This window comes from Sminthopsis crassicaudata, chromosome 1 (assembly GCF_048593235.1).
Source record: "Sminthopsis crassicaudata isolate SCR6 chromosome 1, ASM4859323v1, whole genome shotgun sequence".
NCBI lineage: Eukaryota > Metazoa > Chordata > Mammalia > Dasyuromorphia > Dasyuridae > Sminthopsis > Sminthopsis crassicaudata.
The window spans coordinates 463,317,346-463,342,703 of NC_133617.1; the positions used below are offsets into that span (position 1 = coordinate 463,317,346).

The window sequence follows — 25,358 nt, forward strand, 5'->3', positions numbered from 1 at the left end:
CAATCTAGCATGACAGATTAATGTACAATTCCCCTCTCCTCTTGTACTTATAATAAATATGGAAATGCTAATTTTATTTGATGTTTGGAAAGTTCAGAATTAGGGTGGGAGGGAGGAGACTATACTTAGGAACTAACTGTGAAAGTTCCCCAACTATTTTTTGAGGGGGGGGAGGATTTGGGATGAAGTGACTTGCCCAAGGTCCCATAACTAGGTCCTGTTGAATGTCTCAGGTTGCATTTGAACTCTGGACCTCCTGACCCTGTCTGTTGCACAATCTAGTTGTCCCCTTCTTCATGTAATTTTTAAAAATGAAGTGCGTAAATACAACTCTTTGTCCAAATATAGTGTCTTAGATTCATCCTAGTAACTTAGTATCTTAAATTTAATAAATTAACTTATTAATCTTCAATAATCTTAAAATAATTCTGTTTTCCAAAGGAGTCTGAGACCAGTTTGTTTTTTGTCACGTTTAAGATTATTCCCAGAGCATGATATGTTCTATGCCAAGAAATCTTCATTTAGGATCTTAAGCCTCTTGGAGTTGTTTGTAAACTTTGATGGTAAAAACTGTTAACCATTAATGTAACTGGGGGCCCCTTGTTTTTATTGAAAACACACCCCAACTTTACCTTGAAGTGCTCATCTTATCATTGTTTGGACTTTGTTTTTCTAACCTGTGTTTACACAAATGTAAATCCTAGGTTTTCAGCTTCACTGACTTGGAGCCTCAGGGTCTCTCTTAAATCCAAACTTTGGGGAACATATTCTGGTTTAGGAATTCTAAGAAGGTAGAATACAGATAGAAGGTTGCCAAAGCTCGCAGATGTGGAATGAAACATCTTTGAGTGGCTGACTCTTGTGATGAAGTTGGAATGTTAGGAGAATTCTGCTTCTCTTGAGATTTCTTAATACCTCCTTAGAATTTTTACCTGTCTTTAATTCTGTGCCTTTTATCTATAAAAGATGGGGATAATATGATTAAGAAAAATGCTAAAAATATTTATCAAATATAAAATCATTGGATGAATGCTGATTGCAGTTTGACTACCTGCACAGTCTTTACTTGCAATGTATACCATTTTATGTTTGAAAAGAGGGAAGAAAAGAATTAGGCTGTTATCCTTCTTGCACATTGAGAGGACTCAAGGTAGCCACAACTCTTCTCAAAGTCACTTGCACTTAGCATAGATATATGCTTTCACATACTATGTAGTAACTGTCCATTTGAGTGAGCACTCTTTTGGCTTAAGCTGTGCCTTTATGATTCCTGGGATCTTAAAGTGTTTTGCTATAAGAACTTTTATTCTGCCTAGTTCTTTTTCTGTAGAAAACTCAGGGTTTTTTTTTTTTTTTTTTGGTTTTTTTTTTTTTCATTCCCACTGTGCAGGACAGTGACCTTTCCCTAAATTAAAATCAGAGATTTATTATGATCTCCTGAGAAAGGGCAGCTCCCAACAGACAAGGCGTCAGTGGAGGTGGAGTGCAAAGCCCAATTGGCAAACATAGGATCATATGGACCTTAATTCGGAAGACCCCTTCTGAATTTTTTTTCCCATTGGCTGAGAGAGTCCTGATTTACCCAGAGACTGAATATTGACCTCAGAACACACTTTACCTATAGGTACTTAAATGCTAATGAAAAAGTTGAGGGGGGGAGGGAGAGGGAGTGAAAAGAGACAGCAGGGACATGCAAGTTTATCTGAAGCTTTTAGCTATAGCTCAACCTGTTATTGCAAAGTATCAGGTCACAATTAGGGCATAGGTCAAGGCCACATTCTTTTGAGAGGTCTTCACTCAGTTTATACCATTCACCCCTCCCTATTTTAATGAAATGGCCAATCTATTTTTTACAATGTGCTTTCATTTTTAAGTATTTAATTCAGCCTGTTATTTTCCAAGCTGTCTTCTCTGATTCCTTGTGGTTTTCTTTCTCTTCTTTTCTGTGTCTTTCAAAAATAGGTTTCAGTAACCCTCTTTTCTTTTCTATCCTGTTTCTAGTTCTTTCCACCTTTCCTGCCCTCTTGAAGTGCGAAAAAAAGAAAACAAAATCTTTATAGAAATATTATTTAGTTAATTAATTAATCTGTGCAAATGGTTTTCAGATCTACTTATCCATCCTTAACTTCTAACCACCGATCTCACATCTCTAGAACACTGTTGGACATGTGAAATCAGATTGTCCCATTAATATCTTAAGAACTCTGTTTTAAAACTAAACTTAACTTTAACTTTCTCCTCTTACTGTCATTGTCTCCATTCCTTCTTTGTTTCCTCACTTTCCAACTTCAGTTAGCTGTCAATTTTACTTCTCTCCTATGTACCTTTTCTCCTGCCAATCTCGTGCCTAGACTATTTCTCTAGTCTTCTGGTCTTCCCAAAGTAACAGATCTGACCTTGTAAGCTTTCTATTAAGTAATCATCAAGTGCTGCCTAGTACCTGTAGGATCAAATACAAAATCCTTCATTTGACTTTTGATGACCTTTCTAATCCGGGTCCCCTACTATCTTTTCAGTCCATCTCCAGTCATCTTGATTCATATCTGGTCACTTGACCCAGATGAATATGGAGGGGAAAGTGAAGCAGGTGACCCTCCCTCATTTAAATCCAGTTCACTTGCATATTAGGGCCTCACTTCCCTGATGTCTTGGTCCTTTTGGAGGAACTATAGCTTCTATACCTAGCTCCCCTTCTGTTACTCTACTGAGATTATGGGGACATTGTCATCTTTACTATTTTTTACACAAGGCATTCCCCCTACTACTTCTTGGCATTTTTACTTCCTTTCCTACATGCCTGGAATTTTTTTTTTCTTCCTCACCTCTATGTATTCTCTTGTTTTCTCCAAATCTTAGCTAAAATCCTAACTTCTGCAAGAAGTCTTTCCCCGTCTTCTTCCTTGAAGCTAATGTTTCCCATTTAAGACAATTTTCAATCCATCCTATATATTATATCTTTTTTGTATATAGTTATTTGCATTTTGTCTTCCCCCATTAAATTGTGAGCTCCTTGAGCTTTGGGACCACATTTTTGCCTTCCTGTGTATCTTTAGTGGTTGGCTTTGTATACAGGGTTTAATAAATGTTTATTGATTTAACTTGGAACATATCTACCTAGTCAAGCAAGACAAATTCCTATCTTGCATCCAAAAAGATATGTAGTTTTCTATGTTTTGAGTTTATAATTTGTCTGCCAGGAGATAGGTAGCAAATTTATCATTAATCCTTGGTCAGGAATTCACTTAAGGCTGCTGTAATCATCATTCATAGATGATGCAATATGGCATAACTAGAATAGCACCATAATATAGTAACTATTAATGAATGATTGAATTCTTTAAAAAAGCATTTTTTTATTTTCCTCTAATTACATGTGAAAACACTTTTAACATTAATTTTTAAAATTTTGAGTTACAAATTTTCTCCTTCTAATCTGCCCCCTTATTGAGAAGGCAAGGAATGTGATATAGTTCATACATGTGTAGGTATACAAAATATATTTCCATATTAGTCATGTTGTTAAAGAAAACAGGGGAAAACCCCCTAAAAATAAAGCTAAAAAAAGTATGTATCATCATAGGTCCTTCAGAGTTGCCTTGGATTGTTGTATTGCTGAGAAGAGCTAAATCATTCACAGTTGATCAACTTACAATATCTCTATTAATGTGTGTGATGTTCTCCTGGTTCTACTCATTGCAATTTGCATCATTTCTTAAGTCTTTCCAAGTTCAAAAAGTATCTATTAAACACTATGTACAAAGTACTATACTAAGTCTAGAAGTTACAATACAAAAGCAAAGACAATTCATGATCTCAAGGAGTTTACATTCTAATAGGAAGTACATATAATAGAAATATGCCTAAAGTCATGGCTAGAGAGGGATACTTTGATTTGGAAAATTAGAGAAATGGTGATTAGAGCCATATGTGATAAAATTTAATTGAATAAGTTTTCAGAATAAGAAAAGCATAAGTGGTGGTACTTCAAATATACTGGAAGCTTGCAAGGTTCACTAATAAGTGAAAGAAAGTGTGGCTGGAATTAGGATTTAGATATTAAGGGCAACTGAGGTCACATTAGGCGGCAAAGCAAGGCCTCAAGGTGAAAAATGTCAACATGAATGTCATCCACTAAGCATCAGTCTTGAAGAGATACATTAAAAGTCTGCCAGTAATATTTAAGTATTTTTATACTGTCAAGTTAAAGTCTTATCTATCTATATAATCATCTCTCAATTATCTTCATTTTTAAAGGTTTAGCAGAAATGGGAAAAATTTAATCCATATGATAATTTAAATCATTTTTTCACTTGAAAATATAGTCAGAGGAATGCATCTTTTAAAATCTCTAGCATCCTACCAGATTAGTGTTGATTTTTAAGCTCCATTTAAAGTGTGTGTGGGGAACTTGTTGAATGAATAAACCAAACACAAATCAAGGCTGTAAACACAAAATCCTGCGCTGAATGAATGAAATTGCCAGTCATAGTATTGAAGACCCATGTTCAGTGATTTGATTGGTTATTGAACTATTCATTTAACAAACAGTCTTTAAGATATGTGCCAGGTACTATATTCTAGGTTCCAAGGATACAAAGACAAAATACATAAGTACTCAAATCCTTGCTGATTAGTTGATGTTCATGGATAAATATAAAGTATATAATAAGCAAGTTATTCAGGAAAGGCCTTATTTAAGAAGTGGCACTTGAACTGATCCCAGAAATAATTCTGAGAAGAATTCTAAGGGGCAGAAATTAGGAGAGTGAATTTCTGTGCAGAGACACTTACTCAAGGACTGAGGGGAGTTCCAAGAAGTCAGCTCTTTTTCTGAACTTCCCATTCCTCTTCCAGTATCTTTCCATGCAGCCATAATATGATATAATCTGCTATTTCATTTTCCAGACATTTCTAGTAGTCTAAATTGTGCTTCAATCACAAATTGACTAGGCGAACTCAAGTATTTAAAAGAGAGGCATTTTGTTTAACTAGAGATAGATATAAATGTAAACAAATGCAGATCCCAACTTCAGTCTAATTGTTAGGAATTTTTCTAACTGGGGGCTCAGAACTGTTTGAATTCATAACTTTTCATCTAAAATAAACTTTCTAAATACTCAAGGGGGAAAAAAACCCCAATAATCTCTGGAGACTTTTGTGTTAGTTTTTGCCTTTAGCCTTAAAAAGAGCTAATTACCATAATAGTTTATTACGTTTTTTATTCAAAGTTTTTTGTACCATTTTGTAAGATTTCTTTGTATATAATAAGGCATGTTTTTTCCTATTGTTATTTATCCTTTTTACCCTTCCCTCTATTTAGTGCTTTTACTGTACCATTGACTGGCATAGTCTTGGCACTTGTACTCTGTGCAATCCATAAAAATCGGACCAATTTTCTTCTCAGTCATTTTAGAAATTGAGGAAACCTTTTCTTTTATATTTGTGTAGTGCAGCCTTCCTTGTTAAGTTAAATAAAATTTAAAGTTTAGAAGAAGCAGTGCTGGTGCTTGATCAATCGTAGTATTTTCACTTGTTTTATTTCTGGGACTCAAAAAAAGGAAAGCTCGTGTGTTCATCCATATTACCATGGAATTGAAAGAGGATAGTATTGCATCTTCAGTGTAAAGAGAACAAATTCCCAATGTTATCCCCAGGGTTGGAATCTTCTATGTCCTTGATTGTGTCATCCAGGAAGACTTTATGACAATTTTTTGTTGTCATAGAAACTAGATAGCATATTGCCAAACTTGGAGTCAGAAAAGATCTGTGTTCAAATGTGGCCTCAGACACTTAATAGCTCTATGATTCTGGGTGAGCTTCAGTTTTCCTCATGTGTAAAATGAGCTGGAAAAGGAAATGGCAAACCATTCTGTATTTCTGCCAAGAAAGCCCTAAAAAGGGGTCAGGGAGAGTTGGACACGACTGAAATTTCTAAAATGACCAACAAAGAGACTTCAGACATGGAAACTGCAAGGGACATAGTCAGGCTTAGGGAGCAGGATGGTAGTGAGGGGTATTTTGTATGTTATCATACAGCCTAATTATATTGAGACTGCTTAGCAATAAAAGTGAGTGAGCCAAAAGGTTAGGTTTTTGTCTTTCCATTAACAATCAAAAAATTGTATTGAAGCTATTGTTCTTAGTTAATAGCTTATTTACTCAATTGAGTGGGGGCCCTCTTTAGGAGATCTTAACATCAAAGTAAAGGTTTTTTTTTTTTTAAGTCACCCTTGAGAAAGAAAAAAATAAGTAAATATAAGCACCACCTATCATTTTGTTAGAACATCAAAACATTTGTGAACATAAAAGGTTCAATAAACAGAATTATCAGCACAAGAGCCATCTGCTTCCCAATCTGTCCTTTGCTAATGGACATTAGCCAACCTAGATATAATAACCTTAACTCTCTAGGCTTTAACTAAGGTTTCTATACTCAGAAATGCAATATCGTTGTAATCATTAGCCTGTTCTTAAAATTACTCTTAATGGAGAATGTTTAATTTCTAAAGGCTGGCCAGTGTGAGTGAGAGGATATTTTGCTTTTTTAAGTAGACATTAAAACTTTAGGAATTACTGGTTTAAAATTCTAGCAGTTAGATTTCTACCTAGTTTTTGATAATTAAGGCTTATGTAATAATATAGTATTCTCATTTATACTGATCGTCACTATACAAGGTATGAGTACAGATCCACCAAACACTGATGCAAAGAAAAATAAGAATGTTATATAAACATTTTGTGATAAATTTTCCAGTGTGTCCTTTTCACTAGAAAAAGAATTTTCATTTTAAAATCCTATTTCAACTTATGAGTGCCACTTTCTTGGCATCTAAAAACATTCTCTAGTGATTAAAAAATAATTGTAATCCCAGCTAACAGGAGGCTTAGGCTGGCAGATCTTTTGAGCTCAAGAACTCTGAGTTTGTGTGGACTAAGCCAGTTGGGTGTCTACATTTAATCTAGCATCAGCATGGTAAACCCCCACAAGTGTGGGGGTGGGGCACAAAGCTGCCTATGGAGGACAAATTAATTGACCCAGGTTGGAAATGGAGTGGCTCAAACCTCTCATTCTGAAAAACAGCAGGACTGGACTCATAAATTGCCCTGCACTGTTTTGGTGGAAGTAGTAGATACTTTGGGGATACATGAAGTCATTGGATTATATAGGATTTAGAGGTGGGAGGAACCTCAGAGACTTTTTATTCCAATTTACTTGTATAACAAATAGTTATCCAGTCTTCATTTGAAGGCCTCTGAGAGAAGAAATCTGCCCGTACCCCCCACAAATCACCCATTTCCTTTTTGGACAGATAATTATGGAAGTGTCTTGACATCAAACCCAAATCTGCTTACTAGTACTGCTTCTGCTTCTGCCCCCCTGGAGCTAAGCAGAACAGGGCTTATTCCCTCCCACATGGCAGCCTTTCATGTAATTCATAGAATCTAGCAATGTGAAGAGGGCAATATTCTTCAACTCAAATATTCTTGGTTTCTTCAATAACTCTCAATTGGTCTTTCATGATCAGTTCTTTTCTTTGTTTGTTTTAACTTCCTTAGTGACTCCTTTTCAATCTTTGGCCCTTTACCCTAAGCTTGGGTGTCCGTCCCACTCTTCCCCTCTCAGTACTACTTATTCCATTAATTACTTCATTTGTTCCTGAGTCAGTTATGTCCATGAATACCTTCACCAGCCTAGTCACTCTCTGTATAATTTTTAGGTTGTCAGTGGCCTTCCTAAACATATGATCTCCAGATTGAATGGATTTCTACACGTGGACTGAAAAGAACAATTTGCAGATTTTTGATGACAAAATCGAGTCCCCAATTTGGGGCTTGGGAGATCTCTTGTCCACACTGCTAGGATTTGAAACTAAGTTCTTTAACTTCTTTTTTGTTTGTTTTGTTTTGTTTTTTTTAATTTTATAATTATAAAAAATTTTTTTTGACAGTACATATGCATGAGTAATTTTTTTTTATATAACATTTTTCTAAATTTTCCCCTCCCTCCCTCGACTCCCTCCCCTAGATGACAGGCAATCCCATACATTTTACATGTGTTACAGTAAAACCTAGATATACAATATATGTGTGTAAATCCAACTTTCTTGTTGCACGTTAAGAATTGGATTCCGAAGGTATAAGTAACCTGGGTAGAAAGACAGTAGTGCTAACAGTTTACATTCAATTCCCAATGTTCATTTTCTAGTGTTTCTGTCCATCATTGATCAACTGGAAGTGAGTTGGATCTTCTTTTTGTTGAAGATAATCCTAAGTTCTTTAACTTCAAACCTGCTTCTTTCTGCCTTTGAAATTTTACTCTAAATTTAGCACTAATTTTGATTTTTTTTTTTTTTTTAAGGCTTTTTTACCTTAGAAAGTCTCAGAAGCTTGAAGGAAAGTAAGAGGGGAGGGGTTTAATTTTTAATATGTACATATAAATTTGCCCAGAGATGCAATTAATTCAACATTATTGACATTAGATAAATTTTTATTTTGTTCTTTTGTTTTTTAAATCTCTGTGTTCTCTGGTCCAAATTATTTCCTCAGGCCCCTTATGCTATAAATTTTCATTGGGGGCCATATACAGTACCTGGAGGAATGTGATTAAATTTTTAATTTTTCTAAAGTTTTATAATAAAGATCTTCTTAACTTAAGAACACAGCTTCTGTTCAGAAAAAATAATTCATTCACGCTATCCAATGATGTATAGCTTGTTAGAGCTAAAAAGAACTTTAGAAACTAGGTTTTGCTCCCCTTCTTTTTTTTAAACAGCTAAAGAAACTGAAGCTCGAAAAGGTGAATTCATTTATGTATGCTCTTACATAATTAATTAGCTAATGGCACAGCTGGGATTCATGATCCTGGGCAAGTCACTTCACTGCTGTCTGCTTCAGTTACCTCAACTGGAAAATGGGCATAGTGATAGGCACCTACTTCTCCAGATTGTTCTTAGTTTGAAATGAGATAACATTTGTAAAGCACTACAAGGTGCCCAATAATGTCTTTCTTCCTTACTTGTTTCCTTCTTTCTTTGTCTCTCAATTCCCAGTTACAGGATCATAGATTTAATTTAGAGTTAGAAAGAACATTAATTAGTCTTCTAGTCTAAGCCCCTTCATTTTACTGATGCAGAAACTGATCCAGTTAAGTGATTTGGCTGAGGTTGTACAAGTAAAGTGTCAGAACCAGGATGTGAACCACACTCTTAACAACTGAACAACAGTAACCTCTGACTCTAAAGACAATGCTCTTTCCATTACACCACCACATTATCTCTCCTAAAACTTTTCCACACTGTTCTACATTGGCTCTTCTGCATGATTAAATTGCTTCCTCCTCTTTGCTAAATAGTTCTTTCCCTTTAAGGCAGCCAGCCACTGGAAAGGTAGAGTATTTATGGCTATTTCAGGATATCTAGTAATAGTGATCAAGGTAAGTTTTCATGGCAAAATTTATTTTCCTGAGGCTTCTTTAATGAAAAAAAAAAAAAAAAAAAAGGAAATGTCTCCTTTCTACATACAAAAATTTAAAAATAATCCACCATTTGCATCCCATAGACTAAAATAAGGACATCAATAAGCAAAAACAAACAAAAAAACAACTTGAGAAAGGAAATGTATGAGTGATGGAGAGATACAGTCAAATTAAAACCACAGCCCCGAAGACTTGAGTTCAGAGGTTATCACCCTGTCCATGTTAATTGAGCTCTAGCTAAGCTCTTCCCAGGAAAGAAAGCTTCTTAGTGAATTACTTATTTAGCATGGCCCTAGGAACAGATAGCACAGGGATATCTCAATGAAAACTATCCCTTTAGTCCTACTGAAAAGAGGTCACTTGAAAATTTAAAAACACAACCAAAGGCCTTGACTACTCTAGGCTTAAAGAATACTATCTAGACAGGTTCCTGCCTTTTTTCCCCACTGCCTTTGCCAAAGATGTTTAAGTACACAGCACCATGGCAAGTTCTCTGTCTGTCCACAGAACCCATTCTGAAGGTAAGAGAAATAATTTCGTCATACTTTTTTGGGAGTGGGCCTTTTGTCATCATCTTTAGGAACCATGTTGTTTTAGTACCATACATTCTGTTTGCCTCAATTTCCCTATCGTAGGGAGAGAAGGAAATGGCAAAGCACTCCAGTATCTTTGCCACGGAAACTCCTAATGGGGTTACAAAGAGTTGGACATGACTTGAAATGATTGAATAACAAATTCTCTCTTCTGCATCAGAGAGAATAATTTGAGGATTAATTTTTTTTTAATATTTAAGTAAAAATTCTAAGGTCTGTCATAGGAAATAATTATGGCTTGTCCATAAACAATGTTGTGCTTTTAGAAGACCCTCTCTCCCTTAGATAATTCAGAAGCTTTCAAAGCAATCCTTAGTTTATACACTCTTAGTTTGCTTTGTTATAGTTTAAATTATTATGTTTTAATAGATGAGAAAAAGTGAATTACAGATAAATTACAGCCTTATTAAATTAGGGTGGAGTTTTGGCTTTGAGAAGAGGCTTTGTGTTAAAGCCCTGGATTTTTAAGACAGTATCTTAAACCATCAAAGCCTGAGCTTCCTTGCTTGCAAAAGGATGGGATTGAATTAGATAATTTCTAATATTTTTTCCCAGATTTCAGTCTTTTGATGGCTTCTTTTGTTAAGAGGACCAAGGTCTCTTGGTTTCTACTTTACTCCTCTTAGCATTCAAATTTCCTAGGATGGATTTTTTTTTTCATCAGAAAAATAAATGTCGCATTAAAAATCTAGAGGTTATGAATTTATTGCTTTCCAAGAAGTAGATCATTGACTTGATTTTTTTTTTTTTTTTTTTTTTTTTTTTAGTGATTGAAAATTGATACAGATTCCATGATCTGTTGGAAAGAATTCTTGCTCTGGGGTTAGAGGACTTGATATCTTTCTTCTGATATTTATTACTTACCTTTGTCATTATGGGCAAATAATTCAATATCCCTGGGTTTAAGTTTATTTATCTGTAAAAATAGGGGATTGATTTGAAGCACACTAAGGGTCACTTCCAATTCTAAATCTATGATTCTATCACTTAAGGACTCGTTCTCCCCCTTAAAAATAAACAATCAAAAAACAAACCTCCATGTAAGATGTGTCTTTTCTGTCCTTTCCACATAGCTGGATAATCTTCTTTGAGACAGTTTTAAGCAACAGTAGCAGTAATAAATCACATCTTATTCCTTTGAACATCTATTATCACTAAGAATTTTAATAAATCCCCATCAATTTAGAAAAGCAGCTACTGTTGTTTAATGTTGAAAAAGTTTAGTAAGTAGACAAAATGTTGTTTGGTATTGAATATTTTGAATTGTTAGTTAATTTAGTTACCTTATAATAAACATCAACTGGCTAATTTTACTGGTGAGTCAAGGGTTGCCATATACATTGCCAAATTTCAAATAATAACTATATAGTAAAACAGCATTAATGCTTAGCTTCTGGAGGAAGCCATGTTAACTTGGTCTACTAAATATGCATTCTAATTTTAACTAGCTTTTTACTACTACATTACTCTAACTGCTACATAGCACTGCATATATTCATGCGTTACATTCTACAGCCCATTTTATTCTTCACTGCTTTACTTCCTAGCTCATTTCTTACAACAACTGTTCTAAACCTTTTCTACAAGCTCCCAAATCCATGGCAACATACAATCTCACCTATATTGAGATTGAAATTATCCAATGTGAATTTCCTCATTCTTCTGTTCTGTGTTTGCCTGCTTTCTCCTCTGTAGCTCAAAGGTAAGAATGAAGTGACTATCCTCTTTACAAAGACCATCCATTTGGTCCAGTGATTCCATCCCTTTCATCTCACCTAGGAGCGTGTTTACCTTTCATTTACCTTTAGCTACTGTTTCTTTACTTGCTTCCTTCAAATATACCTCATCGTAAAAAGATCTTCCCTTGATTCTATCAATCTCTTACATTTTGACGATTCTTTTTCCTCCTCTTAATTGTTAAGTTTCTAGGGGCAGCTAGATGGAAAACTAGCCTTGGAGACTGGAGAACCCGAAGTCAAATTTGAATTCAGATACTTAATACTTACCAACTGTATGACTCTGGGGAAGTCATTTAACCCCAGTCGCCTCTGGCAGGGAAAAACAGCCCCAAAACAAAAAAAAGTTTACATTCATTATTTTCTCACCACCCATTCATTCCTCTACCTCCTTTGTAATTCAGTATTCTCTGATTAATCTTTGATTAATCTGTCTCTAAACCTGTCATATCCAATTAATTGCCAATTCAAGTTGATTCTATCACCCGGGCTTCTCTCACACCTACATCTTTTATTTCCTCTCTGCTTAATACTACAACTCTTATTCAGGTTCTTTTCACTTCTTTCTTGCATTATTGTAATAGCTTCATAACTAATCTTCCTGCCTCTAGTTCTCTTCTTTTACATTGACCTTCAAAAGGTGCCCTAATATACTCCACAGATTTGATCTTGACACTCCATTATTCACCTGGTTTCCTGTTACCTATAGGATTGGGGGGGGGGGAAGCTGACATTTCAAAGTCCTCTGTGAACTTTGACCCTAGCATTATTTCTCATCATTTATCCTTTGTTGAAGTCAAACTGGACTATTCAATAACCAATTTTTTCTGTTCATCTTGCTGTCTCTCACCTTGGTGTATTCACCTTAGGCTGAAAATCTTCCCTTTTAAAACTTCAATTAATTTCCTCTTCCTTTATGGAACCTTGTGGACTTTGCTTTGAACATCATCTTACCTTCTTAAACTTTCCTGTCACATTTGTTGTCCAAATCTCTTCTTTGCATTTATGTTATTCCTATAGGTAGATGGGGATTCTCCCTGACCCAAATAGATTGTTGTCAAGTTGAAGGCATGGACAATGATTTGTTTTCTTTATTTTTTTTAGATTTTTGTGCTTCTAGCAACTAGCATAGAACCTGACACATAGCCAATATTCAAATAATATTTGACAACCAGAGGCAGAAATTTGAGGTAATAATATTGAGTGTTGACTTTTCTTTAGGCATAACTCAGTTAAAACTAACTCAATTACATGTGGAACAATGAACACAAGGTCTTTTGTAAGAAATCTCTAGTGCTGCAGCTGTTGACTAACTTATATTAGTTACAAAAATTCACACTATAACCCTTTGGGGATAATTTTAGGTATCCCCCAATTAATTTTCTTACCATATAGACACATTAGATCATAGAATGGATATATTCTTTGAAGTCTGCTTCAAAAAATTTTGATTTGGTTTTTAATACATGCCTCTGAATTCTCAACTAATTTAAATTGAATAAGGGGGAAAAGCATTACTGATATAAAGAATTACTGTTATAAATGCAGAGAGATGAGGAATTGCACATCATGTAACAGAAAATAACTAGCAGACCATTTGGATTGGAACTGATAATGAATGAAGTAACATAAAGAGAAACTAGAAGAATATTTGAGAACTGGATTGTGGAAAGTTTTAAAAGGCACTGACCAAGGAACATTTGTTTAGGAGGGTGAAATCTTTTATTTTGAGGCAGATTTATTCCTCAGTTTTTTCTTTTGGGATTAAAAAAATTTAAGTATAAATTAACAGTACCTTGGCATAAGAAGATCAACATTTCAAATGAGAATGCTTCTAGTCTATAGGTTTTTGTTTGTTTGTTTGTTTATTTGTTTGTTTTGTGGTCTTTTGCATTGGAGAGAACACTCCTGCCTGTTATTTCCTGCCCAAGGATTCCCATCTTTAGTAAAACTTGTCTGGAGGAATGATCAAAGTCAGGAATGTTCTTAAAGTGCTTGAACAGTGCTCAGAAACTCAGAGAGACAACAGATTGTGTGCACATTGCAGACATTCTCTGGAGGCGTCACCAGTTATCTGCAGAATTTACTGCCTAACCAAAGTATTTACTCACCTCCAGAAAAACAGGGAAAACATCTGAAATTTCTAGGAGAGTCAGTTTCTAGTGCAGTTAGAGATTATTCTGGACATACTGAGGCTCAAACAAACGTCCTCCACATTAGCTAATCAGTGATATATTCTTTGCAATTTCAAAGAACAGATGACAAAATTTGCTTCTTCAAGGCATCATTTTTCTTCTCTCTCTTCTATCTCCTTTCCTTTCCTTTCCTTTCCTTCTTCCTTTCCTTTCCTTTCCTTCTTCCTTTCCTTCTTTTCCTTTCCTTCTTCCTTTCCTTCTTTTCCTTTCCTTCTTCCTTTTCCTTTTTCTTTTTAGAAAATGACAAAATTAAGCTAAAGAAAAAGGATTTCTATAGACAGTTAAGTACCAGGCCAATTTTATATACAAATATTTGCCATATGTTTATATATATCCCCAAGATTTTTTTTTTCTTTTTAGGCTAAATATCCCTGGTTCTTTCATTTGATCCCCATGTGACATGGAGTCAAAGCCCTTTGTAATCTTGGCTGGTCTCCAAATAATCAGTTATAATTATAGCAAGCAGCACTGAAAACTATATTTCATCTGTGATCTGAATAGAGTAGGGTGCAGAAGCACTACTATCTTTCATCATCTAAACTGCTCTCTTAATTCAGAAATTTTAGTCTTTCTGAAATTGATTTTTTGATCTAAGCATAGCCGGGAATTTAATCTAAACTAAATTTAAACTAAAGACAGTTTAATGTTCTTGACTGTCAACAACTTTTTGGATCCTGATTCTGTCATCTGCTCTGTTAATAATCCCAGTTTTGTCTCATCTGCAGTTTGCAAAATTGAGAAGTATGCTACCAATGTCTTTATATCAGTGTTAAAAAATGTAAGTAGCACATTGCTAAGTAAAGAATGCCCCAGGGCACTTCACTAGAGATTTCCTGTTGAGGTTTTGGCCAGTCCAAAGAAAAAAATTCTTATTTACTATTACAACTTTATTTTTTTCTTGCTTTATAGAAATACCTCAATAGCTGGTATAATACAAATTAAGGAACACTGCTTTAAATTTGTGGCCAGTCTGGGAGAATTGAACCCTTTGGAGCGTTGGAGAGATAGAGCTGGCACTCTATCTACTTTACTGCCTCATTGCCACAAACTAGGTTTGTGGAAATGGAGTGCATTTTTTTTTTCAGGCCACCAAGTTCTTTTTTCCAGTTCTAAAATTCTGTGACTCCAGTTGAGCACAAAGTTGTATCAGCATTTAGCTGGTTTAATCAAAAATTGATCCAGTTTAATCACACTGTGAGCAGGAGGCAACACATATTGTTAGAATAATGAATGTTCAGTTTAATTAATAATTATATAGATGCAAATGAAAAAACTATGAAAAACCCAATGCTTATGGGGTTAAAGAAAAATAGATACACTTATCTTACCAGATACCAACTTGAAGAGCAATATGGCAACATATTAAGTCAAAGTTAAAAAATAACTATAGTCTTTGAACTAATCATTTCATTATAAGGAATATACCCTGAAAATACAATATGTAAAACATTTAAATAAAGAATCTTACAATGTTTTATGTAATAAAAAATGGAAAACAATCTAATTAGTTAATAATAGGGGAATTAGAGCTCTGAAGGGACACTTGCTTCTTATCTCTCTATTAAAATGTTAGCACTGCATCATCAAGTAACACCCTCCAATTACTCCCATGAATTTTCTTTCTTGGATTTCTTTGGACTCCTTGTTGTATTTCAGAGCTCCTACTCAGTTCTGGTCTTTTCATCAGAAACACCTCAAAGCCAAAACCTGAAAATTCAGAAAAACTTCATTTCATGTGAGTCTTTTTGAAATAATCAATATTTTTATATGTTGTAGTTTTCAAGATTTTTTTTCTCCCCTGTAATTATTTTTGTTCCAACATCCATTACTGTTGAAGAAAACTGGAACATTTGGAGGGGCAAGAAAGTAAAAATGCTAATAATAACCAAGAGCAATAATGAAACATATGCAGGAATCTAGTTAAAGCATCATATCTGGAAAGTAGAGGAAACAAAAACATATCTCTCTCCCAAGAAGATTAAGTTCTAGTGCTCAAGACATGCCATATAATAAAATGTTTCTTATTAAACATTTTTAAAAGTCTTACAGTTTCTACAGAATTACATAAGTATAAACAAAGCATCTTCAATTTTTCAGTTGGATATGACTATCCGTGATCCCATTTGAGATTTTCTTGGCAAAGATTTTGGAGTGGTTTGCCATTTCCTTCTCCTATTCATTTTACAGATGAAGAAACTGAGGCAAACAGGGTTAAATGACTTGTCCAGGGTCACATGACTTTTAAATGTCTGAGGCCAGATTTAAACTTAGAAGAAGTCTTCCTGATTCCATGCTCAGCACTCTATGTATGATGGCACTTAGCTGCCCTATAAACAGAACATAGCAAGTTAAAAAGCAGAACTCTAATTTTTCTTTTTTTCCCCTCACTCCCCTTCTCCTCCCTTTCCCCCTGAGAAATAAATGTGTGTGTGTGCTCATATAAAATCTTTCTATACATCTATTTATCTGTTTTTTCCCTGGATGAAGATATCATCTTCATATGTTCTTTGTAGTTTATTTGGGTATTTATAATAGTGAAAATAACTTAGTCATTCAAAGTTGTTCTTAAAACAATATTGCTGTTAGTATATACAATGTTCTCTTCTGCTAACTTCGTTTCTCATTATCCATGTTTTTCCAAGATCATCAAATTCATTGCTTTTTTGAAAACACAATAGGACTCCATTGTAATATATACTAGAAAACTTTAGCTTTTCAATGAAAATTTGAACTGAAAAAGTCTACCTATCTATGCCTACCCCCTTAAAAATTACTAGTTTATTATAAGTAGAGAAGTTATTGTGACCCCTTTCTATGGTGAGTGAAAATTTCTGATATTGCTCCTAGTTATTAAACACATATTGATTGCAAATAGTTGGCTCCTCACTAAATTATCTGCATTTGAAATATATTGGCCTTATGTTTCTGTTATTATCACTAATTATTAAAAAGCCTCTTAAACCTTGTTACTGAAGAAGTTTCACTAATATTTTGTTTCAAATATAAGATTCTGAAGCTATCACAAGTTTTTGAGAATCACTAGTTTGTAGTGAGCTTCTATATCTCTCCCCCCCCATCAAAGACCCCAAAACAAATGAAACAAATATTTTACTTATTGTTACAGAGTTATAATTGTGGTGCAGCATAACAGACCTAAAATAAGAAGCTAAAGACCAGTAAACAATACTTCCTAGGGACTTAAGCATAAAATAGAAGCTATGTGGAAGGGAGGGAGAACTAAAGGGTTTAGATTTCAAAATTAGCCTCTGGAAAATGTCAGGGTTAATTCTCTCTCTTTTTGAGCATAATAGAGAAGCCTCCTGAGGTTTGTGCATACATGTAACTAAGAAGGATTGTGAGGATATTTAATGTAAAAACAACAAGAAGTCTACAGGCTTCAAGTATGCCCATTATTTAAAATTACTGTGTGACATAGGTATGATTTGCCATTCTCTAGATAAAAAAATAAAAAAGTGGGGTAAAAGGGAGAGAATTAATCCAGTCCTGCTTCACTTCAATTTCTTGTCCTTTTGTTCCTGTGAGAGGAAATCGTTAGATAATTTTAATTTTTTTTCCTCAAAAGCATTTTCATTAAAATATAAAGACAGCATGACAAATCATTTTTATAATAAAGGAGGCTATCGTATTGAAAGTTTCATTTTGTTTCATGCTGTGATTTTAATGGAGGCTACTTCTAACATAAGCAGAGGGTGATTTTTAAAAAATATCCTTTCTTAGGTACTTGTTATAATGCTTAAAACAAGTGTGTTGTATTTCACTCGAGTATTTTTATTGATGTCTTTTGTTGTTGCATCACATTTGTTTCTAAATATAGCCACTTCTACTCATGGAGGCATCCTCCTATAACAAAGACTTTTAATTTAAAATTTTAATTTTAAAAGATGAGAGTGGAAAGGAAGCAGTTCTGCAAAACCTTTGAACCACCAACCACTAACAGATCTTAATAAATAATCTTGATGTGGCCTAGGAGTCTCCTTCCCATACCTATACTAAACTTACTCTGAGCTTATATGGATTTGTCCATCTGGAGGGAACTTAAGAAGGATCAGGCATCTCTTAACTCAGACTGTCTCCTTCCTTAACAAGGTAAAACTATGAAAAAATCCTTAAAACAAAGCATAGATATTGTTCACATCTAGGAGCAACAAGGTTTCATCTAGAAAAGATACTTGGCATACTATATGACCTGGTATATCATAAGACAGCAATTTGTTTTTTTCTACCCAGGAAATGTTTAACATCTAAACCTCAAAGTTTCACAGCAAGAAGTACAGAAACACAAAATAATTTCAAAAGACCATGTACTGTGATGCTCCCACTGAAAGGTGAAATCCTTTGTTAGACTGCTAGACAAATATGTAGAATATTTTGCCTTTTCAGACTTGTATTGTTCAGGGTTTTTGTTTGTTTGCTTTTGCTGAGCTGGGTATAACCTGGGCTTTCTTATTCCAGCTGTGACTGGTGCTGGTCATTTTCTCCTCTGAGAAATGGTGCTATTGTAGAAATCTATTGCTGGGCAGTTAGAACTCAGCTCAGGACATCCTTATTAACCTCTAAGTTAGCTGAAAAGACTGAATATGTTCATTTCCCCCTTCTCCTCCCCCCCTCCATCATTGGATTTGTAATGATAGCAGTCTAGGTCCAATGCCATATTTTATAGTGGTAACTCAGTAGTGTTAGTAATTTGAAATGAGGCCAAAAGAATCTCAGTTTAAATCTTGCCTCAGATATTTGCTAGCTAAGTGACTAAGCAAGCTACCTCTTAGAGCCTCAGTTTCTTCATCTGTAAAATGAATATAATAGCACCTAAAGAACTATCATAAATGCTATCAAATTGATTCAGTCAGCATTTATTAAGCATCTACTGGGTAACATATGCTAGGAATACAATTAACAAAAGTAGGCTTTCTCTTCAAGGAGCTTATGACCTTATGGGGGACGATTACACACAAAATAAAAATCAAAAATGAAAGGGCAAAGTGGCAAGAATGGGAACATGGAGTACCTAGCACATTCTATTTTGTGGAATTGAAACCAAGCAGAAACCTTCTTAATGAAGGAAAGTAGGGGAATAAAATGAAAAGCTCAGATTCCTGTCTTATATAAAAGAAAGTTTCATCATCATCATCATTGATAAGGAAAATGGAACCTAAAAAAACTAGAGGGCAGTCAAGGTTACAGGGATCATAAGCAACAGAACTGAGATTCACACTCAGGTCATCCAGCTTCAGAGCTAGCCATCTCTTCTATGTATAACATTGCCTCTCTTAATCAACTGGCATTTATTCAGCACATAGAAAATGCCAAGTGAAATGCTGATACGGGAGTGAGAGGAGCTTACATTCTGTCGTAGAGACAAATGTATACTAATAAGTAAATACAAAATATAAATAAGGTAATTGGTGGTGAAGGAAGACAGCAGTATTACCTTGAGGGAGGGGAGGAAGAATTAGAAAATGTCAAGAAGTGGTATTTGAGTTGGACTTAAAAGGAAAATAGAAGAAAAAAAACCAAAGTAGGGTTGTGTGAGAGTCTAGGCAAAAGCATGTAGGGGGAGATAGAGGGCTCTCCAATATCTGTGGCAATGTTCCTAGATGTGAGACCTTAAATGAAATATGTGATGTCTTAGTTTTGCTCTGCTTTCAATCTGCCAACAGAGCCCTTAGCCAGGTGTTGACAAAGCTGTAGCATTGATTTAATAAGTCTTGGCCTGGTGGCCGGCATTCCCGGCAGTGCTCTTGATGCTGACTAACTTAAGTTGGACACTCACTGATAGCTGCCTAAAATAACTTCAAATTCAGGCTAATTCTTAGTGTTACTATTTGTGTTTCAGACCTGTGGAAGAGTTTGCATCTCTGCATATTTTGAGAAAGTAAAACGACTTTAATTTATTTAAACAAAGAGATAATGGAAGTGTCTCCCAAATTCCCAGATAATTATTAATGATTGAGAAACAGTTTGCTGGGATTTTCCTATGATTTGGTCTATTCATGAGAAACTTATGAAATCGTGTAGTAATTTCATGTGACATTTATGACTCCCAAATTGAAATTTTGTTTATTCACATGTTTCTTTAGAAGAGCTTTTCTGGGAATGGGCAGGCAATAAAAGGCAAATTGCTACAAATAGCAGTGATCCAAATCATTCTCATAAAAAGGGAAATTGTTAAGGAGATAGAATTGCATAAAATGATCATCTGCTTCCACAAATAGTAATGACAATACTTTGCATTTGGAAAATATTCTTCCTTAGAAGATAGCAAGAGTGTTTAACCCTATGCTTGTTACACATTTTGAAAGAAATCCTTGATAACTTGTTTTTACATTAACTTTTCCCAAATATACTTTCTACTCCCCAGACCATCTCTTTATACTTCCATTGTTTATTAAAGTTTAAAAGTTAAAAATGAGACCCTTTTTCATGGAGACCTAGAGAATCAAAAGTCCTGAAATTTTAGAGTTCTGCTAGACCACTGATGAGGCCAGAATGGATGGATTGCTAGGGAGACTTTTCTGAAGGTACACAGCTTAGCTTGGGGCCACTGTCTGTTGTACAGACTCTTCAGTTACATATTTAATCCTCAGAGAGAAGGATTTCTTTTGGGCAAGTGTTTCATGTCATCCCAGAGGCAAAAAGAGACAGAAAATACTAAACAAAGGAATTTACAATAATTCAGTTCACTTAACTACGAACTACGCAAAACTCCTAAAGTTTTTTATTAAGCCTATGGGAAGATATCTTTCTGGGATAGCTTTTTTTTTTTTTTTTTTAAATGTTCAGGTTTCACTTTACCATATCTTCTGATATTATTATCATTGTTTTAAATAGCTTCAAGAGTGAAAAAGGTTGTGGGTTTTATCATACATTATTTTATTTTTTTTGAGAGAATAGGTAAGAGTTTTGAAGAAGTACAAAAGGAACAAACAAGAGGTTTTCAATTCTCCCCTCTTGTCTCAAAAATATTTCCCGCAATTCTCCCAATCAGTGGTAGTTAACAAGTTGCATTCTTTAAAATCTAAATCAGACGTTCTTAGCCTTTTTTGGGTCATGGATCCCTTTGGGAATCTGGTAAAATCTCTAGACTCTTCAGAATATTGTTCTAAAATGTTTAAAATGAAATATGTAGAATTACAAAGATAAAATTTAGTAATACCTGAAAATCAGTTCTCAGAATATATTCTTAAAGTTTACAGTCCTCAGGTTAAGAACCACTGATCTAAATGCCCCTTCATGGCTAAATTTCATATTCAGTTTAGTGAGATTTTCTTTTAAACAGGTTACTAGGTCAAGAGAAGTCCAAGATTAGCTGTCATTGGGATAGGGCAGAGAGGTGAAATTTTGAAGCAGGACAGCAGTAGACTCCTACTATACTCCTTAATTGCAAAAATAGTTCATTTTTCTATATTCACCCTAAATAGAACTAAATGAAATTGAAGATCAGGTTAGAGCACCAGGCAAAATTAAGCTGACTGCAGTACGAATTTGTTTTCATAGAAACTACCTTCAGCCTCACAGTCTGTATTTCAGGTGATGGGAGAAGGGCAAGCAATTCAGTCTTCATGTTAAATTACATTCTAAAAAATTACAGATTTTGTATTGTTACACATCAGGGAAGAGGCTAAAGGAATTTAAGTTGTCAGTTTAATTTTTCTCAGTTCTGTCATCAGAACTGGTCCTCATCTCCTTCCCTTTGAAAATAAACAATTTAAATACAAATGTTACTGAAAGGAAATAGTGCCAAGATCTAAGCTTGTTTTATTTCAGGTCTTTAAAAATAGTATTGTGTGAATTTCAAAGGACAATCAAGGTCATTAATATTATAGCTGCTAGATTGTAAGATCATTGAGGCCAGCCTTTTGTCTTTTGTATCCCTAGCACTTATGAGTCTGGCACATAGTAGGCTTATAAGTGCTTAGTGATTAGTAAAAGCAACAGTGAACTATAGTAGAAAGAACACATAGTTTACTATCAGGGCTCAGTCTTCACTGTACCATTTACTGCTTATGTAGCCATGGATAAATCACCAAATTTTGAGTTTTACTTTCTTTAAATATCCTCCTGTCCTAGCCAACTCTAAATCCTATGAACTTTCACTTACATAATTAGGCTGTTTCCTCCCCCCCCCCCCCTTTTTTTTTTAATAATAATAAAAAAAAAGCCTTAAGGATTATGCTTTGCCTTTCAGAAAAAAGAGAGGGTTAAGCATTCCTCCTGGTTCTTTCCCTTCTGTGATTGGATGTGTCCCACAAATTTGGGGGTCCCTCCAATATTAAGTTCTCTATTTAGTCATCAATAAGGATCCCTTCTAGACTTAAATTCATCATGTCTGATTTTCCCTCCCTTTTACAAACACAAATAGTATTTTTAAAATATCTTTATTTGCTTTGCAATAGGCATCATGGAGGAGTTGTTAGAAAACCAAGTTCAAACTGAGGAAGACCTGGGTTCAAATCCCTCTTCAGACACGTGGATTGTTTAGCAAGCCACTTAATTTGTAAGGATTCTAGTCAGACCTCTAACATTATAAATTTCGGATAAGTTTTGATTACATTGATAAAAAAAAAAAATTCCCCATACCAATGAAACTGGAGGTCCATCCCCTGTCTCTGTTTAATTGTTTCAATAATAATATCACTAATATATTAAGGTTAACAAAAGACTTGGCCTGCAAACAACCCTAGATGTTATTCTCTACTTTTTAGATGTGGGACTGTCACGAGATGAACATCTAACTGCAGAGCCAGATCTAATCACCATCACTAGGTGCCTCTATAATCTTTTTTTTTTCAGTGGTTTCCCTCCCAATTAATTTGAGTATTTTCACCAATATTCAAATAATCTGAAGTACCAGTGTCAATTTTACGTTGATGGACATGTTTTCCATCACAGACATTTACCAATTGTGTGATCCTGAGTTTATATAGAAATATTAACATCGCATCCACAAGGGTATGGATTTGTGAATCAAGTAACTTTGGAAACCTTAATGATATCTAAATGCTAGCTATGATTATTATGTTTACTGTTATTTCACTAAAGATTTGGTGTCATTAAAAAATGAAAATGTCATGTAATTCTTTTAAAAATGTCCTTTGTGTGGAATTTGGTGTCAATTTTTAAGTAAACATAACTGTTTCAGGTCTAATTTGATTACACATTTGAGAACTATTCTTTATTAAAGTTATGAAAATAATTTCTTCAACACAAGCAAATCAGTTTTGGGATTAGTTCTAAATAGCAACAAATATGGGAGACTTTTTGGGGGAAAAGCAAAACACTCTCTCAACTATTAGCCACTTTTAGGTGACACATTTTATACCCCAGATCCTAAACTGATAGTAAGGTACTGATAGTAGGGTACCTCACCCCCAGTCTTCCCTTAAGAACTTGGGTCAGAAGGGAAAATAAGCCTCAGAAATTTCACCCAGGTTCCTAACCATCCCATGAAAATCTGTCCCCATTCAAATCGTTTCCAAAGGGTCTCAGAGGCAGGTGGAAAAGTTAATATGATCCTTTCTGTCTTCTCCCAAGCTGTAGGGCTGAGTAAAGGGTCCAAAGGAACTTGGTTCAGAATTTGAAGGTTCAGTGTACAGGGGTGGTACTGGTCATTCAGCATTGTTCGATATTAGACATCTTTATGATAAATCAAACATCATCAAGATCATTCTGGTACTCATTAGGTGGCAGGATAGAGAGTGGAGTACTTTGGGGGCACTTTGTTGCATGTATAGTAATACTGCACAGAAAGGTGTTCTCTACCTTTCTCCTGATTGTCTATGACAACCTGGTGAATCTGATTGAACCCCTTCTCAAATACTTATAAGCTGCGTGACATTAAGAAAAATCACTTAATTTTTGGCTCATTTTCTTTATCCATAAAATGAAGGTAATAAGACCTACTTCACAGAGTTGTTGTGAGGATCAGACCAAATTATTTTTAAAAGTGTTTAACAGGTCCTGGCACATAGGAAACATCATATAAATGTTCCCTATGTTTGCTTCAGTTTCTTCATTTGTAAAGTGAATTGGAGAAAGAAGGAAATGGAGAATTAGCAGAGTCTGAACAAACACAGATATTTGTTTTTTAAATGCATGAAGCAAAATGCATAGGATTACAAAGGAAATCAATTATATTAAAGGTTATTATAACCATATATCCATATCCATATATTTTATGAATCCAACATCCAAAACCCTTACCCTAAAAGCTTAATTAGGTTTTAATTTGATTGTAGTTTTATGCCTTTTTTCTATCTCCATTGCCTAGCATGCCACATTATATATAGTAAGTAAGGGTTTAATAAATACTTATTGATTGATTATTCCTGTAGCACTCAAAAGTCTAAGAAATTGACAGAGCTGCAAGTGAAAGTAAACTTAACCAATTGTTTCCATAAGTGCACTAGTACCATTTAAGAAATCGATCCTGTGTCCTAACTGCTATCCATTAATTACCAAGACAATGCTAGTATGCCTGGAAACTTGACATCTGCTACTTTCAGTTTTTGATTCTTTCAGATTCATCCAGAAATTCTCTATTTAGGGTTTGCTCAGTACTGGTCACTCTGCTGAGCAATATGGACATGGACACACACACACACACACAGATTCTGCCTTCAGTTTCTATTCTCCTTGGTGGGGGGGGTGGGGGAGGGAAATATGTACATAGATAAGAAATTGAAAATAAGTTCAAAGTTGTGAGAAGGGGAAGTAGGAGGGACCTTAGCCACTCCGTGCACTCGTTGGACTGCAAATAAAAGGTTAAAGATGCTTTTTGTTTTCCAAGGGCAATCTTTTTTTTTCCCCCTAAACTTAGGAGGGATTGCAAAGGAAATGCCTCTGTGTGAATGGGCTTCTTGGGAATGAAAGGGGCGGGGGGAGGCTATGACATCACACTGAGGAGGCATAAGGAGTTAGGGGAGGAATTTAGCTTGATGAGCCAGTCAGTGTGAAGGAATCTGAGGAGAGAAAAAAAAAAAAAAATAAACCCAAACCAAGGCAGTTTGTGACTGAGAACACTTGGGATGCACACGCTAGAGCAGGGGTAAGTAAATTTGCTGACTGACCAGTGGTTTTGTCCTTCTCTTTCTAATCTAAAAGGCCAGCCTTGCCTTTCAGTCCTAAGTAGTGCTAGATGTGGAATTCCTCGGTCTGGGCTTGCATGCTTAGGGTAATTAGTACCATCAGGTTAGGGGTTGGGGTGTAGCTAAGCTTAGACTGGTGGCTTTCTTTTAATTTCTCACATATCCTTTAAAATCATAGATAGTTCCAGGAGATGAAAAGAGAAAATGGGCACACAGGCTTTCCAGATATGGGAAGCAACCATAATCGATCTTGT

General features: G+C 35.0%; 1 protein-coding gene across 9 annotated transcripts in view; it reads left to right on the top strand.

Moving 5' to 3' along the window:
• PALM2AKAP2 (PALM2 and AKAP2 fusion) overlaps positions 1-25,358 on the top strand; it is a 485,619-nt gene that overhangs the window by 415,428 nt on the left and 44,833 nt on the right. The window contains exon 1 of one of the 9 annotated variants that reach the window (XM_074280847.1): positions 24,931-25,064. The exons of the other annotated variants lie outside the window; for them this stretch is intronic. The gene's annotated coding sequence lies outside the window, so the exon portion shown is untranslated. Of the gene's footprint in view, positions 1-24,930; positions 25,065-25,358 lie in introns of those variants that run through there. 9 annotated transcript variants of the gene reach the window in all.